General features: G+C 36.8%; 1 protein-coding gene across 3 annotated transcripts in view; it reads right to left on the bottom strand.

Moving 5' to 3' along the window:
• LOC129240158 (ubiquitin carboxyl-terminal hydrolase 47) overlaps nt 1-13561 on the bottom strand; it is a 41966-nt gene that overhangs the window by 24264 nt on the left and 4141 nt on the right. Inside the window, exon 2 of one of the 3 annotated variants that reach the window (XM_054875739.1) lies at nt 8699-8792. The exons of 1 other annotated variant lie outside the window; for it this stretch is intronic. The gene's annotated coding sequence lies outside the window, so the exon portion shown is untranslated. Of the gene's footprint in view, nt 1-3362; nt 3620-8698; nt 8793-13561 lie in introns of those variants that run through there. One more of the 3 variants, XM_054875738.1, reaches the window with a different exon arrangement.

Below are 13561 nucleotides of genomic sequence, written 5' to 3'. Positions count from 1 at the left end.
AGCGTGTGAATATGTGCACATACAAAAGGGTGAGCTGTTTATTGTTTTCTTTGGTTGGTTTGCATGTTTTTTGTTCTCGCTTTCAGAGCACAAGTAACGTAAAATGTATACATATAAACAAAGTGTCAGATTTCAACAGCAAAAGACTGCAAATCGCAAAGATTTTGTGATTGCAATAAAATAATTGCATTCAGGTGATAAAAAGTTGTTGACTTCTGATACCTGACTAACAAAATGAATATAGACTAACTTTTTTAGTCTCGGATAGCCCAGCGGCTATTAAATCAATGAATGCGGCTATACTGCGATCAAAGGTTGCACAGGAATGCCGAGCAGCCCTAAATGATATTAGCGTCGTATTCAAGGTCAGCCTTATTTGGGTTCCGGGACGCAGAGACATTGAGGGAAACTGCAAAGCTGATGAGCTAGCCAGAAAAGGTACTGCTCTTCAACTGCTCAGCGATAAAAGTACCATTGGAATACCTTTGGCCACGAGTAAATTCATAGTAAAAGACAACATTATCCAAGAGGCCAATAGGTCATGGGAAGAAGAAGATACATGCGTAACAGCCAGGCTACTATGGCCGCAAATAAACAAGAAAAGAACAAAGGAATAGCTTAGCCTCTCAAGAGAAGATATCTCGAAGGTCGTGGCTTGTGTCACCGGCCACTGGCTATTTGGAAGGCATTCCTTGAGACTAGGAGTATTCTCCCATGAATATTGTAGAAGCTGCAGAGATGAGGAGGAAGAAACAGTAGAGCACTTCCTTTGCAATTGTCCAGCCTTAGCTAAAGTCAGAGCAGGCTGTCTAGGTAAACACTTTTTCAATTCTAAAGAACTATCTGGCGCGGGGGTTAGACCAATCCTGCGCTTCATAAGAGCCTCAAAATGGTTTCACGAAAGTAAATAAACAAGGTTCCCATGTCGCACAGTGGTATCACAACGGACCTGTGAGGTCTAAGTGAGTTGGTCATACTGACCGACTGCCACCACAACCTAACCTAACTTTTTTAGAACCAATCAAGACTAACCAAAAATTATTGCATTAATTTCGAGCCCAATCAAAGGAATAGCATAGTCAAAAAGTATTGCATTACCTAACACCTCTGCATTAAACTATTGACATCCAGAATACTGGTTATAACATTCAATGACTACAGCAAAAGCTGTAGAGATGAAAAGGAACAAGAAAATGTCAACTATCTTCTATGTAGATATCCAGCTTTAGTAAGAAAGCGAAAGACTGCTTTAGGAGTGCTTCAATTCGCTGCAGGGTTTTACCAACATTGTCCACTGCGCTGGTTGGTTGTAATACAGGCATCGGAAGGATATGGCTTCAAAATGGAACCTAATTGCTGCATATAATGACTCTCTATGACGCCATATTCACCTAACCTAGGGCCAAAAATACTCTCAAGCACTGACTTTTACTTTCTGTGCAAAACACCAGAGTCTTTCGTTTTTTTTTGAAGCACATTCCTACTATTTCCTATCGCAATTTTTTTAATAAATCAGTCATTTAGAACAGGGCAACTGACAATTAAGTGCAATCGTCTGACACCCTGGCAGTTATAAATTATGGTGATATTCTATTGTTGTGCTGGGCATGGTAAACAGCAAAGGTCAACGTTTTACAACTGCGGCCTAGCAAGAAATTAATCACTTAATTTCGATTACAGACAGGTACATATTACAGTTACTACATTACTCTGAGATAATGGGGAAATAATATATTTTTAATGGAAATTTATAATCAATATCATATTGTGGACTTTAAAATAAAACTGAGGTTTAGAAAGTTCTAGAGAACATACATAGTAGTTTTTTTGCCAAATTTTTTCAACGATAATTTCAAGAATAATTTATTTCCGCTCATAAAAACATGCAACTGAGATTTACCATAGAAAATATACTCGTACCCGAATACATGCTACAACGCGTCCTTCTTTGAACTATCATGTCGGCCATTATTGTCTATTAATTTTCCGAAAAGTTTAACAAATCATCAGGGATCGTAACAAAGGTCAATAGTGTCTGTTAACAATTACAATAACTACAACAAGGATCTTGAAACTTAAAGAGCATTTCATTAATATTTTCGGTGAAATGGTGGCGCTGATTTATTTTCTATGCGAATATATCAAGTCAAATGAGGAATCATATGCAATCAACAATGAAAATTTCTATCTCTACATTTGCATTTTGTTGTATTTTTCTGTTAGGGTGTGCTTATTGAAAGACCCTTTACATACATACATACTAAGTATACATGTATGTATTAAAAGAAAACTGTCTCAAAATAATGACGCCCAAGTATGTTATTTTTATACTTACGCCAAACCGAAACATACAGCGTTCAATGCAAATTTGACACAAAAAAAACTGTTGAACATACGATTTAATTGCTTAGCTAAAAATAGCGCAGCAACGAAATGTACAAAATGCTTCATCTCTAGCACTTCTGGCGCTTCAGATGTTTTTATTCACCAATGTGTTTTATTTTTTTTAAATTTCATTCTTAGTTTTAGTTTATTTTATGTATGCCCTTTTTTCGGATGTGATTGTAAGAAAAGACGAAAGCTGATTTTTGGCGGTATACTTGCTGTGCCAGCGATAGGTATGAGAGATATATATATATGTATTAAATAATATGGGTTGTTAATGATCGCGCTAAAATCAGTCCCTTATAATTTGACCAACGTTCGAATATGGTCAGTTACATTATATCACTCATATACTATTATTTAAAATGTGCATACATACGTACATAAATTCACATATGTACTTATTCGACACTTAATTTTGTCAGTCATTCCGTTAGTCGGTTGCGCATGTACATACGAGTACTGCATGTTTAAGCTTCATTAAATATAAATGTCGTTTTTGAATACAGCAAAAAAAAATTATATGTAGATAAATTTCGGGGCACCATTTTCGAAAATTCGCAGTTCATAAAATATTGCATACACAAATATTCGTACACTGGTTTTTAGAACTCGAATGTTTTATTATTTTTAATGGCCATTCCGCGACACTGCTACTGGCGGCTGTTATGGCGACACAATTTCAACAACGGGAGCACAGCTTTTCAAGCTATTTTTAAAAACTGATATTTTATGAATATTTTTGAATATAAGTAAAAATTATTTCAATACTTTAGCTGAATAGCTTTTCTGATTATTTAAATGCTACAAATGTGTATGTAGATTTTAAAAATAGTAAGTCACAATTGTTTTCTTCAATTAGGAAATTGCAACAATTTCATAATCCATAAAATTCGTATACATACAGTGCAAATTTTCGGTGATTACGAAAGATACGCATTTGTAGTTGCAGATATTACAAAAAATTATCAACTCACTTTTTCCAACAAACCGAACGTCTTTAATCCCTTACACACACTTTTGATTTAGGAAAAATTACTGGTAGTACAAAATTGTATATGTACTTTTTTTTCTATACGTCTACAGGTCCTACAATTGCGGTCACACCGTTACGCTTTTATCCGAAACACCGCGATGCGTTGTTGTTGTACGAAAAGAAAAACGCACACGCACACACACTTTCACACATTCAAAACAGCGACCGTTTGTTGCGGCAATGCCATTTGCATGGACCGAGCTCCTAAAGCGAAATGTGCCGAATTTTTTAATTTTTCAAACTTAAAATTGCTCGAATCATCATGACATCGGTTCTTGAGAAAGGCACAATTTTTTTGCGCTCATTTCGTTAAAGGAACTCTTCTCTAAAACAATTTAAAACGAGTATACACAGCTGGTCGCTTAAATAGGAACACCCTTTTACTGTAGGAAGAATTATCTCTACAATGTATGCTCGTCCGTCTGTACATTGTATTAGTTTGGGGAAAAGCAAATCCATTATTTTCTCGGTAGATGACTGTTTTCATTGATATCTCGTAAAGTATCGATCAAACAATTTAAAATTTGTGCTCGTTGTCAAGGTGACATTTCATACTAATTCTTTTGCTGTTTTTTGTTTGTTTCATTCAGTTGTGAGTTACAGGGTGTTAACAAAGAAAAAATTCGGTACATTTTACAGTTTTTCTTTGATAAAGGCTGAAATTGTAATTGGTGACCGGCATGTTAGTAGTCGTAGCATCACCCAAGAATAAGAGATCGATCATAAAATATGTAGTTTTAAACCCATTTGAGCAAATGGATTTATTTTCTCCCAACCTAATATTAATCTAGTACAAAAAAGAAATATTAAAATGAAATATCGTACATCTCTGGCTGAAGGAGGATTGAAAAATTAAATGGGCAAAATTGTTATAAACTACCAAACTTTCCACAAATCGCTACTACGCCTACCTTCTACGTAGAAAGAAAAATTCTTTATTTACGTCCGTTGATCTATAAAGGGTCCCCAAATACTGCGCACTTTTTTTCTTTAAATGGAAAGATAGTAAAATTTGGAATCCCAATCTTTGTTATTGTTGTAACAACATTAACCTTCCCACTGTTGTTTGGAGAATGCCACTGGTGTGAGAGTCTTTTGCCGGATTTACGATCATTCCGGTAACGTAGAACTCCTCGGAAGTCCTATTCAACATTGCTGCACTATTTTTTTTTTTTAATTAAAATAATTCTGATCAATTTATTAAAAAGTTAGTTGGATTTAGTCATCCAGAAAACAAAAATTAAATATGTAAGTTTTACATTTGTTTAAAAAAAAAAACAATAATTTTTCTGTTGTTTTGTTCGAATATAGATTAAGTGGATCCGGTGGTTTAGAAATTTCAAAAAATAGATTTTTGTAATCTGTAAAATTTTCATGCGGGAATTCCCAATATTATAGCTTCCACAGCCTACTTAACTAGGTAAAGGGCGGTCCGCGCGCTTCTGTACCTCAAACGTTAAACTCATTTATCTCGAAACGATTTTTTTCGGCCTGGTGTTATGAAAAAACTAATCAACCGTATCGATTTTAATATGTTCTTCACAGCATCAATGGCTATCGCTCACATAGAATCATATTATTATTTCAATTGTTTCATATTTTTTTGATAAAAGTGTGTCAAACTCAAAACCGCGCCATTTTGTCAATGTTTTTTTTTATTCTAGTACGGGACATTGCCCCGTGAGGAGTTGCCTGATCTCCCAATGGGCGCATCCCAGGTGGCAAATATCCTGCCATGCTGAAGGAAGGCGCAGAGTCCGTGACAGCAGCCCTGAAGAAAATATTCTCTGCATCCCTGGCACTGGCCTACATACCACGCTATTGGAGGATGGAGAGGGTCGCCTTCATCCCAAAGGTTGAAAGAGACGATTACACCAGCCCCAAAAGCTTTAGACCCATCAGCATGACTTCTTTCATGCTGAAAAGTCTCGAGCGACTGGTGGAATTACGCATACGTTAGAGGTCGCTGAAGGCTCACCCTATGTCTCCATTTCAGCATGCCTATCCAAGGAAATTAAATATCTTGGGGTAATCCTCGATAGTAAGCTCCTCTGGAAATCACACGTTGAAACGAAGACATCCAAAGCACTGACAGCCTTCTGGCAGTGCAAGGGGGTTTTTGGAAAAACTTGGGGTCTTTCTCCTAGCAAGGTCCTATGGATCTACACGGCTATGATAAGACCAATTATCACCTATGCATCAGTGGTCTGGATGAGTAGACTCTTTCTTGTGGGAGTCAGGAGGACCTTATCGAGACTACAACGCACTGTGGCCATCTGTTGCGTCGAAGCTTTACCGACAACTTCAGGCCCGGCATTAGATGCTCTGATTAGTCTACCACCACTTGATGTTTTCATCCAAGGAGAGGCCCCTGTACGGCACTGAACAAGAGAGTGGGCATAGACTTCGATCCAACGGTCCTTGCCATGCCCCTTGACTCCATGCTATCCAGAGTCGTGCTTGAGAAGAGATACAGTGTGGTGCTGCCAGAGGCTCAACTGTGGTCAAACTCAGAAAATCAGCCCGGCAGACACTGTTATCGCATTTTCACGGATGGCTCCACGACCGAGCACGGCTCCGGCTGGGTCCCTGATGCTACCTGGCATGTCCGACCACCTGTCGCAGTTCCCCCTGTCACTAAGCAGAGGGGACTGTAGGAGGCTGGTTGGACCGATGACGTGTCACTTTCTATGGGCAAACAGTGCACTTTGCTCAGCATGTGGAGAGAAGGATGAGACGGCGGACAAGAGGTTTGTTCGGGCTATACTTGCTAGTCTGTCCCGCCAAAAAAAAAAAAACGGAACATAGCTACAGTAATTCTGATTAACAATTGTTTTCGTTTTTGTGTTTCAGATAAATAGAAGAGCCAAAATGGACAACACCGTTCAGACCCACTATTTCGGGAGGGTCAACTTCAACGCCATTTTTAAAGTTGTTAATATTAAAAAGAAATTTTTCTTTTAATTTTTGTATGTAAAAGAAGTAAAGCAAAAAAATTAAATAATTGCATAATCTGGAGAATGATCCCCCAAATCACGATGTATCAAGCTGTTTTGTTGCATACATTTTTCCCGCCAAATCTACGCTTTCATTGGAGCCCACACATTTTGAATTGGCATCCGTACTTTACGAAGGGTAGTAAAGCTATAGTGTATGCCTCTTTCTGCTTTCCAAGATAAGCAAAGTCGATTCCGGTGTTTTGTGTCATTGGCTTCTTGAAGAAACCAACCCGCTGCATTCGGTCCATAGAGGTTTTACGCAGACTTTAAAAAACTTTTCTCATTTGATCATTAACTTTGTGATGAGGTTTTGTGTAAAGTACCGAATCTTTTGCCAGTAAAGCATCAGTAGACATGAACCCTGCCCGGATGTTTAATATTCCGTTGAAAAAATGTTGTGCCTTTACCAACCCAGGCTTTCTTCCATGAATACGAAACAACGAAAGATAATTCGTCTGTGAACATATCCTTGATTCTACCACGATTCAAGTTTTATACTAATCGTTTTGAATATGGGCTTCAATGAAAAAAAGCTCTTTAAAGTGTGCTATGGACGCTGCTATCCTATTCCTTCGATCTACGTCTGATTGCTTAAATGGAAATGTCACTGAGCTTTTGTATCGCTTGCCTGAGACTTAGGGTAGGATTTCTTTCGAATAAATTTGTAATGGTTTTGTCATCGTTTTTCAGGTTATTTTAGTCAAACCTCAGCCATGCTTATTATCGACATTGACATCAGCCTTGAATTTATGGTTCTACTTTCTTACAAAGTGACTTTACTTTTTTAAGTATTTACTTAGCGTCCTTGGTTGTATGTAGACATCTTCTGGCTTTTGGAATGTCTTACAAAAAACAAAATACATACACTTATATTATATATACAGCTTCATTATCTGAACAAGTAACCAGTTGAAATTACAAAACAAAAATTAAGGGCTCACCGCACATCGCAATGAGTATTTATTTTTATTATAAAATTTGCTGAATATAGTCCACAAATCTGTTTTGAAAAACCACATATTAACAAGTTTGGACGAGTTGTTTATTGATTTTTGAATTCTAAATATTTTTTTATAAAAATATAGTTCATTTTATAACAAATGCCATAATCCGAGTTTCAAACTTTGCACAAGACTTATACAAATTCTACAAATTTACATAAAAAAAATTTGGGTACACAGTTTTAAAGCCCATTAAACTTTTGTAAATTAAGGTGAAAATTGGAAATAGCTTAATCAATCAGTTTTTCTCTTGACGGGGAATGTTTGGCATTTTCCCCATAAGACGAATGCACGAAATTTTTATTTTAACCACTCACTCCTATATCTCCTCTAAGAATCACAGTACAGATCTTATATTTAGTCCATAGACGCATCACGCTAATCTATAAGTCAGTACAATGTTACATTCTTTTTTGTAATAAAGCAAATTTAAAAAAACCGATTGGAGCACTCGCTTCTATGAGGCAACCCATTGTGCGGCGATTAATCAATTGAAAAAGAAGTTTCCTTCAGAATTATCTTTAAATCGGAAAATAGTAAACAAAATGTCTACCTTGAGCATGTGTACCTATTTCAATGGCCGTATGTGTATGTGCATATGCATTTATAAGTTCTCTGAGACTATACTTATATACTAGCACTCGCTTTTCAACGTGAAAACTTCCTCTTCTTTCAAGCATTTTTCTTTTTCGCATGAAGTATTTTCTTTCCTAACGCTGCAACCATTTGGTGAGCTGCCACTTTTAATTACAGCTAACAGTCGAAGTAAAATTTGCATTTTACCGTGCAGCCAAACGGAATTTTATCGGGCAGAAGGGAAATTTGAAATTCGACGCCTTTTTAACCGATGGAATGATTATCTGTGACTTTTACCTTCTGCCTGTTTTCGACTTGTCGGCGGGTACCGTACAAACCCCCGAGTGCCGGGTACGAAACCCCGAACTTGGAATACCAAATGATAGAAAAGGTTTTTCTAATAGCGGTCGCTCCTTGGCAGACAATGGCAAACCTCCGAGTGTCATGAAAAATTTTCGTCTCGTCAAAAAACCATCTATCGTGCGGAGGCGGCATAAAACACAACAAATAAGAAGAGCTCGGCCAAACTCCCAATAAAACGTGTAAGCGCCAATTATTTACATGTATTATATATATATATAATATTTATATCTCTTCTATATCGTATATTCCCTATTTGAAACAACCCCAATATTTCTTTGACTTGTATTTTTATAAATGGTGCGAATAATTTTGTGTGACTATGTAACATATGTACTTACATAACAAAAGGTACAAATTGTGTACTTTACTTTTTTGTCATTTGTATTATTGACGGATTCATTTTCGACCCACTGTGCATTTGTACAGGACGCTCTGTAAGAGAATACGTGATGATACAATATATTCGTAACGTTAATTTTAATTATAGCCATGTAGCCATAGGGTAGGCAATGAGTATTTTCTTCTGTTTCTATTTATCAAAATATTTAATGCCACATTAAGTTTTAATTAGCAGTTTGTCCACTTTGAAAAACAGATTAAATGAAGAAACAAATGCTTGAATTTTATCCTACATAAAAATATACTTTTGTACTACTATTTATTTATTACCTTAGGGTAGGTATTTACATATCTAAGCAGTTTTTTATGAAAATTAGATGCATGAAATAGTAGATTGACATAAATTTTGTCTGCAAATATTATTACCGAGGTTAGTTTCTAGCAACACATCGGTTACTCCGAAGCTCGATCCCACTTCTTAAATATCAAACGCCTAAAAACTACAAAACAGTTTCCGGACCCTAAATTTATATGAACATAAAATGTAAATTTGAAAACTCTTTAACACGTTACCGGCAAAAACGGTATTATAGGTGTACATGTCAGAGCTTGATCAAATTTGTATTGAATGTAAAGATGTCTGAGCCGCCGTAGCCGAATGAGTTGGTGCGTGACTACCACTCGGAATTCGCAGAGAGAACGTAGGTTCGAATCTCGGTGAAACACCAAATTAAGAAAAACATTTTTCTAATAGCAGTCGCCTCTCGGCAGGCAATGGCAAACCTCCGAGTGTGTTTCTGCAATGAAAAAGCTCCTCATAAAAATATCTGCCGTTCGGAGTCGGCTTGAAACTGTAGGAACAACATCAAGACGCACACCACAAATAGGAGGAGGAGCTCGGCCAAACACCCAAAAAGGGTGTACGCGCCAATTATATATATATATATATATATGGGGCATTCTTCGCCAACCGGACACCCCCATCTGCCCAGAACAGTTTTTATAAAAAAAATTTTTCCCTATGCCGAAATAAAAGCTTATGTCATGTACTTTAATTTGTCATGTGGCACTTTTTAAATACTAAAAAGCCATTCCTTCCAAATCTCAAACAAAAAGGAAGTGATTATTAAAAGATTTTCCAATTTTCCAGAAGAAAAAAAAGTTTTACTGTGAAAAAAATCCTGTATTATGAAAAAAAAATTCCAATTTCAGCAATTTCCTTCAATATTTATATTCAGCAGCGAACCCAGAAACCCCCGAGCATCATGCTTGAGGGCGGGTCAATAAATCCGCGACTTTTTGTATTCCTGACCTCTTTACTGAAAAAGAAATACTGCTTCTGTCAACAGGCATCTGTCAGTTGACTCCTGTCAAAATTTAACGTGCTGCGTCAGTTAGTTTGTGTTTTACAGCTACTTTTATCAGACTACCAAGTAATTCACCGTCGACCACAAACGCAATCGTGTAACAACTTCACAGGAAGGTTTGGCGTTGTTTAATCGCAATATGGAGGAGTTTTTGCGCCGTTTTGTAACCGTGGACGAAACATGGATCCATCACCACACACCAGAGATCAAACAACAGTCGAAACAGTGGGTTTCTAAGGGTGAATCGGCTTAATAAGCACACGAAATTCAGTTTTTTTCCATTTTCTCCTCAAATTACTGGGTAGTCTGATAAAGGTAGCTGTAAAACACAAACTAACTGACGCAGCACGTTAAATTTTGACAGGAGTCAACTGACAGATGCCTGTTGACAGGAGCAGTATTTCTTTTTCAGTAAAGAGGTCAGAAATACAAAAAGTCACGGACTTATTGATCCGCCCTCGTATATATGTCTGAGCTTTTCTTTAATTACTCTCAATTCGGCTAGACAATCACAAAGAAAACAAAAGGTCATTCCCACAGAAACACATATACGTTTGAATATAGACACCCTGTATGGAAATTCTGGAGTAGTAAAACTAATTTTTGGTTCAGGACTAGAACGATATCGCACAAATAGCAACTCACTTCGCTACTCATTACGTGATTAGCAAGATGTACCATCAAAGTGTGGCAGTGCTAAAGTCGAAAAGCAAGCCTAAGTAATCGCTAATTTCATACACTACGAGCGTGGTGTCGAGTGACAACTACGGCTTTTAATTTAGTAAGCTCGTTTAAGGAAACTGAATTATGTATATATTGACTGCCCAAAAAATCTAACCAAGAACCATCTACCCTATGAATTAGTCCAACAGCGGCAGTTTGGTGAGTTTTCTTTCACATACTTATACAATTGCGGACATGAAAATTTGAACAGTTAGATTAACAGCGACTGAAGGACCCTTAAATCAGCTCTTCTCTGTCTGAACTGTTTTTCTACGCATTAACAGAGGTCGTATTACTAGGTTTCACGTAAAATATAGTATTGTCGCCGAAGGTGTGGCACGAAATTGCAAGTACCAGTCAAAAAAGAAAAAGTCAAAACTGTAAAATCTCAAGAAGCACACCTGTTGGATACTAGTGCATTTCCCAGCAGGGTAAGTGATGGTTGCGTCCACATATGTACATATATATGTATAAATATATGAAATGATTTTAAGACAATACATTAATACGAGTATAATGAATGAATTGTACATATTTCACAATGAAAAATCACAATAAAGGGACATAATTTAAATATTTTAATAGCGTGTGTCACATTACGCATGGGCTGAAAAGTACCGGGCCCAACACATAGATGGCCCTACTTTTATTGCAGTTGTTAAACTTTAATGATATTCGATTCATTAGGGGGCGTCCATAAATTACGTGAGGTGTTTTTTTTTCAATTTCAAGAGATCATAAGGCCTGCTGATAAAGGCATTCAGCGGTTGAATAGGTAGGCGTATTAGAAATGGAGCAAATGACTTTCCGTCATGTTCTTTAAAGTCCGGAATTATCAAACGTCAATCAGCCTAAGTGATAGGGTATGGAGGTGGCAGAAAACGGTCGTGAAGAATCATATGCAGATCACTCCGGCGCACAGTGCGGCCGATTCCCAAAAGTCGAAAAAAAAAGTTTCTAGATAGAGTTTTTTTGTCTTTGGGTTGGCTACAGTAATGCCTTGAGTAGTGAAAACCGTTCATAGCAACGTCCTGTACTCTAAGTATCCTCTGTATTTTCAGTCGCAACGTGGCCTTCGTTTGAGCATCGTATTACTGTCGATGAATAGTGAAAGTTGTACACATTTGAAAGATTTTGTAATGGAGTAAATTGAACAAAACCAAATGGAATCATCTTCGGAAGGTTAGTAAAATACGAGAAATCTTTAGTACATATCAATACCTCGACACAAAATTTTTAGCTGCAGCAATACGTAGATACATTTTTTGCAATTTTTTGGATTTTGTGGATTTTCAAAATTTTAAGATCAAATTCGTAATCAGCGACCCTGAAAACATAAATTAACATGCATCTTGTTTATGTTCTAGAATATACGCTATTTCACGTGAGGGGGTGGCCAATAGGGGTGGATTTTCAAAATTTTAAGATCAAATTCGTAATCAGCGACCCCGACAACCCCCGAGTAAGAAATTTTGAATCAATTACTTAATTTTTTGAGTTTTGGCCAGCTTTTCGGGAATCGGCCGCACTGTGCGGCGTGGGCTGCAGCAGTTCTGATCATCGCATTTCACAACCTAAAAAAAAATTAAAAACAATTTCCCTTTGTAACTCTTAATAAAAATTTGTTGACATTCGCGCTCGTTAAAAAACTAAAACAAAAAAAAAAAAAATAGGCACGCATAAAAATTTGATATGAATCAACTGCAATGTACCTGGAGTAAATATTGGCTCTCTCTAAACAAAGAAGGTTGGAACCTGTCCGTGTGTCGCTGCCACTCAGCTCATAGCTCTTGTTCATCGAGTCGCGCGTTCGCCTGATAGTGGCGCGAAAACAAACGACGGGCTACACTGTACCGTAAATTCAGATTAAATTGAGCTATTTGGTGTAAAACAAATATGGTGGTTTGACAGCAATAATGTATAACGTCGAAGTATGAATGAAATTATTTTCTTTCGAACGAATTAGTGAATGATCTTAATCATACTACGATTACGCTTAAGATTAAATCTTAAGCATGTACAATCTGGATAATGGACCAAAATAGTATAATTTTTTTTTGTTTCAATCAGAAAAAAAAATTGCGTGATATTTGCCGAGTCCGCCCCTCTCTCCAACGTAAGATTACATGAGATTTGACTCGACCCCCTCCCCCCTTAAACATCTCACGTAATTTATGGACGCCCCCTTAGTTCGTGAGTTATTGTGCTAAGGGCTGCTTTTAAAGCAATGGCTTGAAAAGTGTTATGGGAACTCCGCTCAATTAGAAACAACAATAAAACGATGATTTCCTGACTTCAAACGTGGTCGTAGATTCCGATGGTGCAGAAAACATCAACAAAAGGTATTGAAATGTTAGAGCGGCGCTGGAATGACGGTGTTGTCCTTGATGGAAATTACGCTAATGAATAAAGCTAATTTTGGAAAAACAAAAACACGAGTTTTTTTTGTTAGGCCCGGAACTTTTCCGCCCATGTGTTATTAACACATATTGTAGGTCTGAATATATGTACATATGTATGGATGCATTCAAGTTCATATATACATATAATAATAAATATCTTATGCATTCAATGCGTTCATAAATTTCGTTAAAAAATATATGCATACATACCATACCAGAAAGCATTATATGTCTATATATAATGCTTTCTTTAAAACGGTTGTTTATGGGTATGGAAATTTTAATATATTTTGCAAAAATATTATTTAACTTTTTCTTTTTCACTGTGCGGTCATTTTTTAAAGGCAATTGTACACCTGCTAACGAAAAA

This window comes from Anastrepha obliqua, chromosome 3, assembly GCF_027943255.1.
Source record: "Anastrepha obliqua isolate idAnaObli1 chromosome 3, idAnaObli1_1.0, whole genome shotgun sequence".
Taxonomy (NCBI): domain Eukaryota; kingdom Metazoa; phylum Arthropoda; class Insecta; order Diptera; family Tephritidae; genus Anastrepha; species Anastrepha obliqua.
This window is presented reverse-complemented; position numbering and strand designations above follow the sequence as displayed.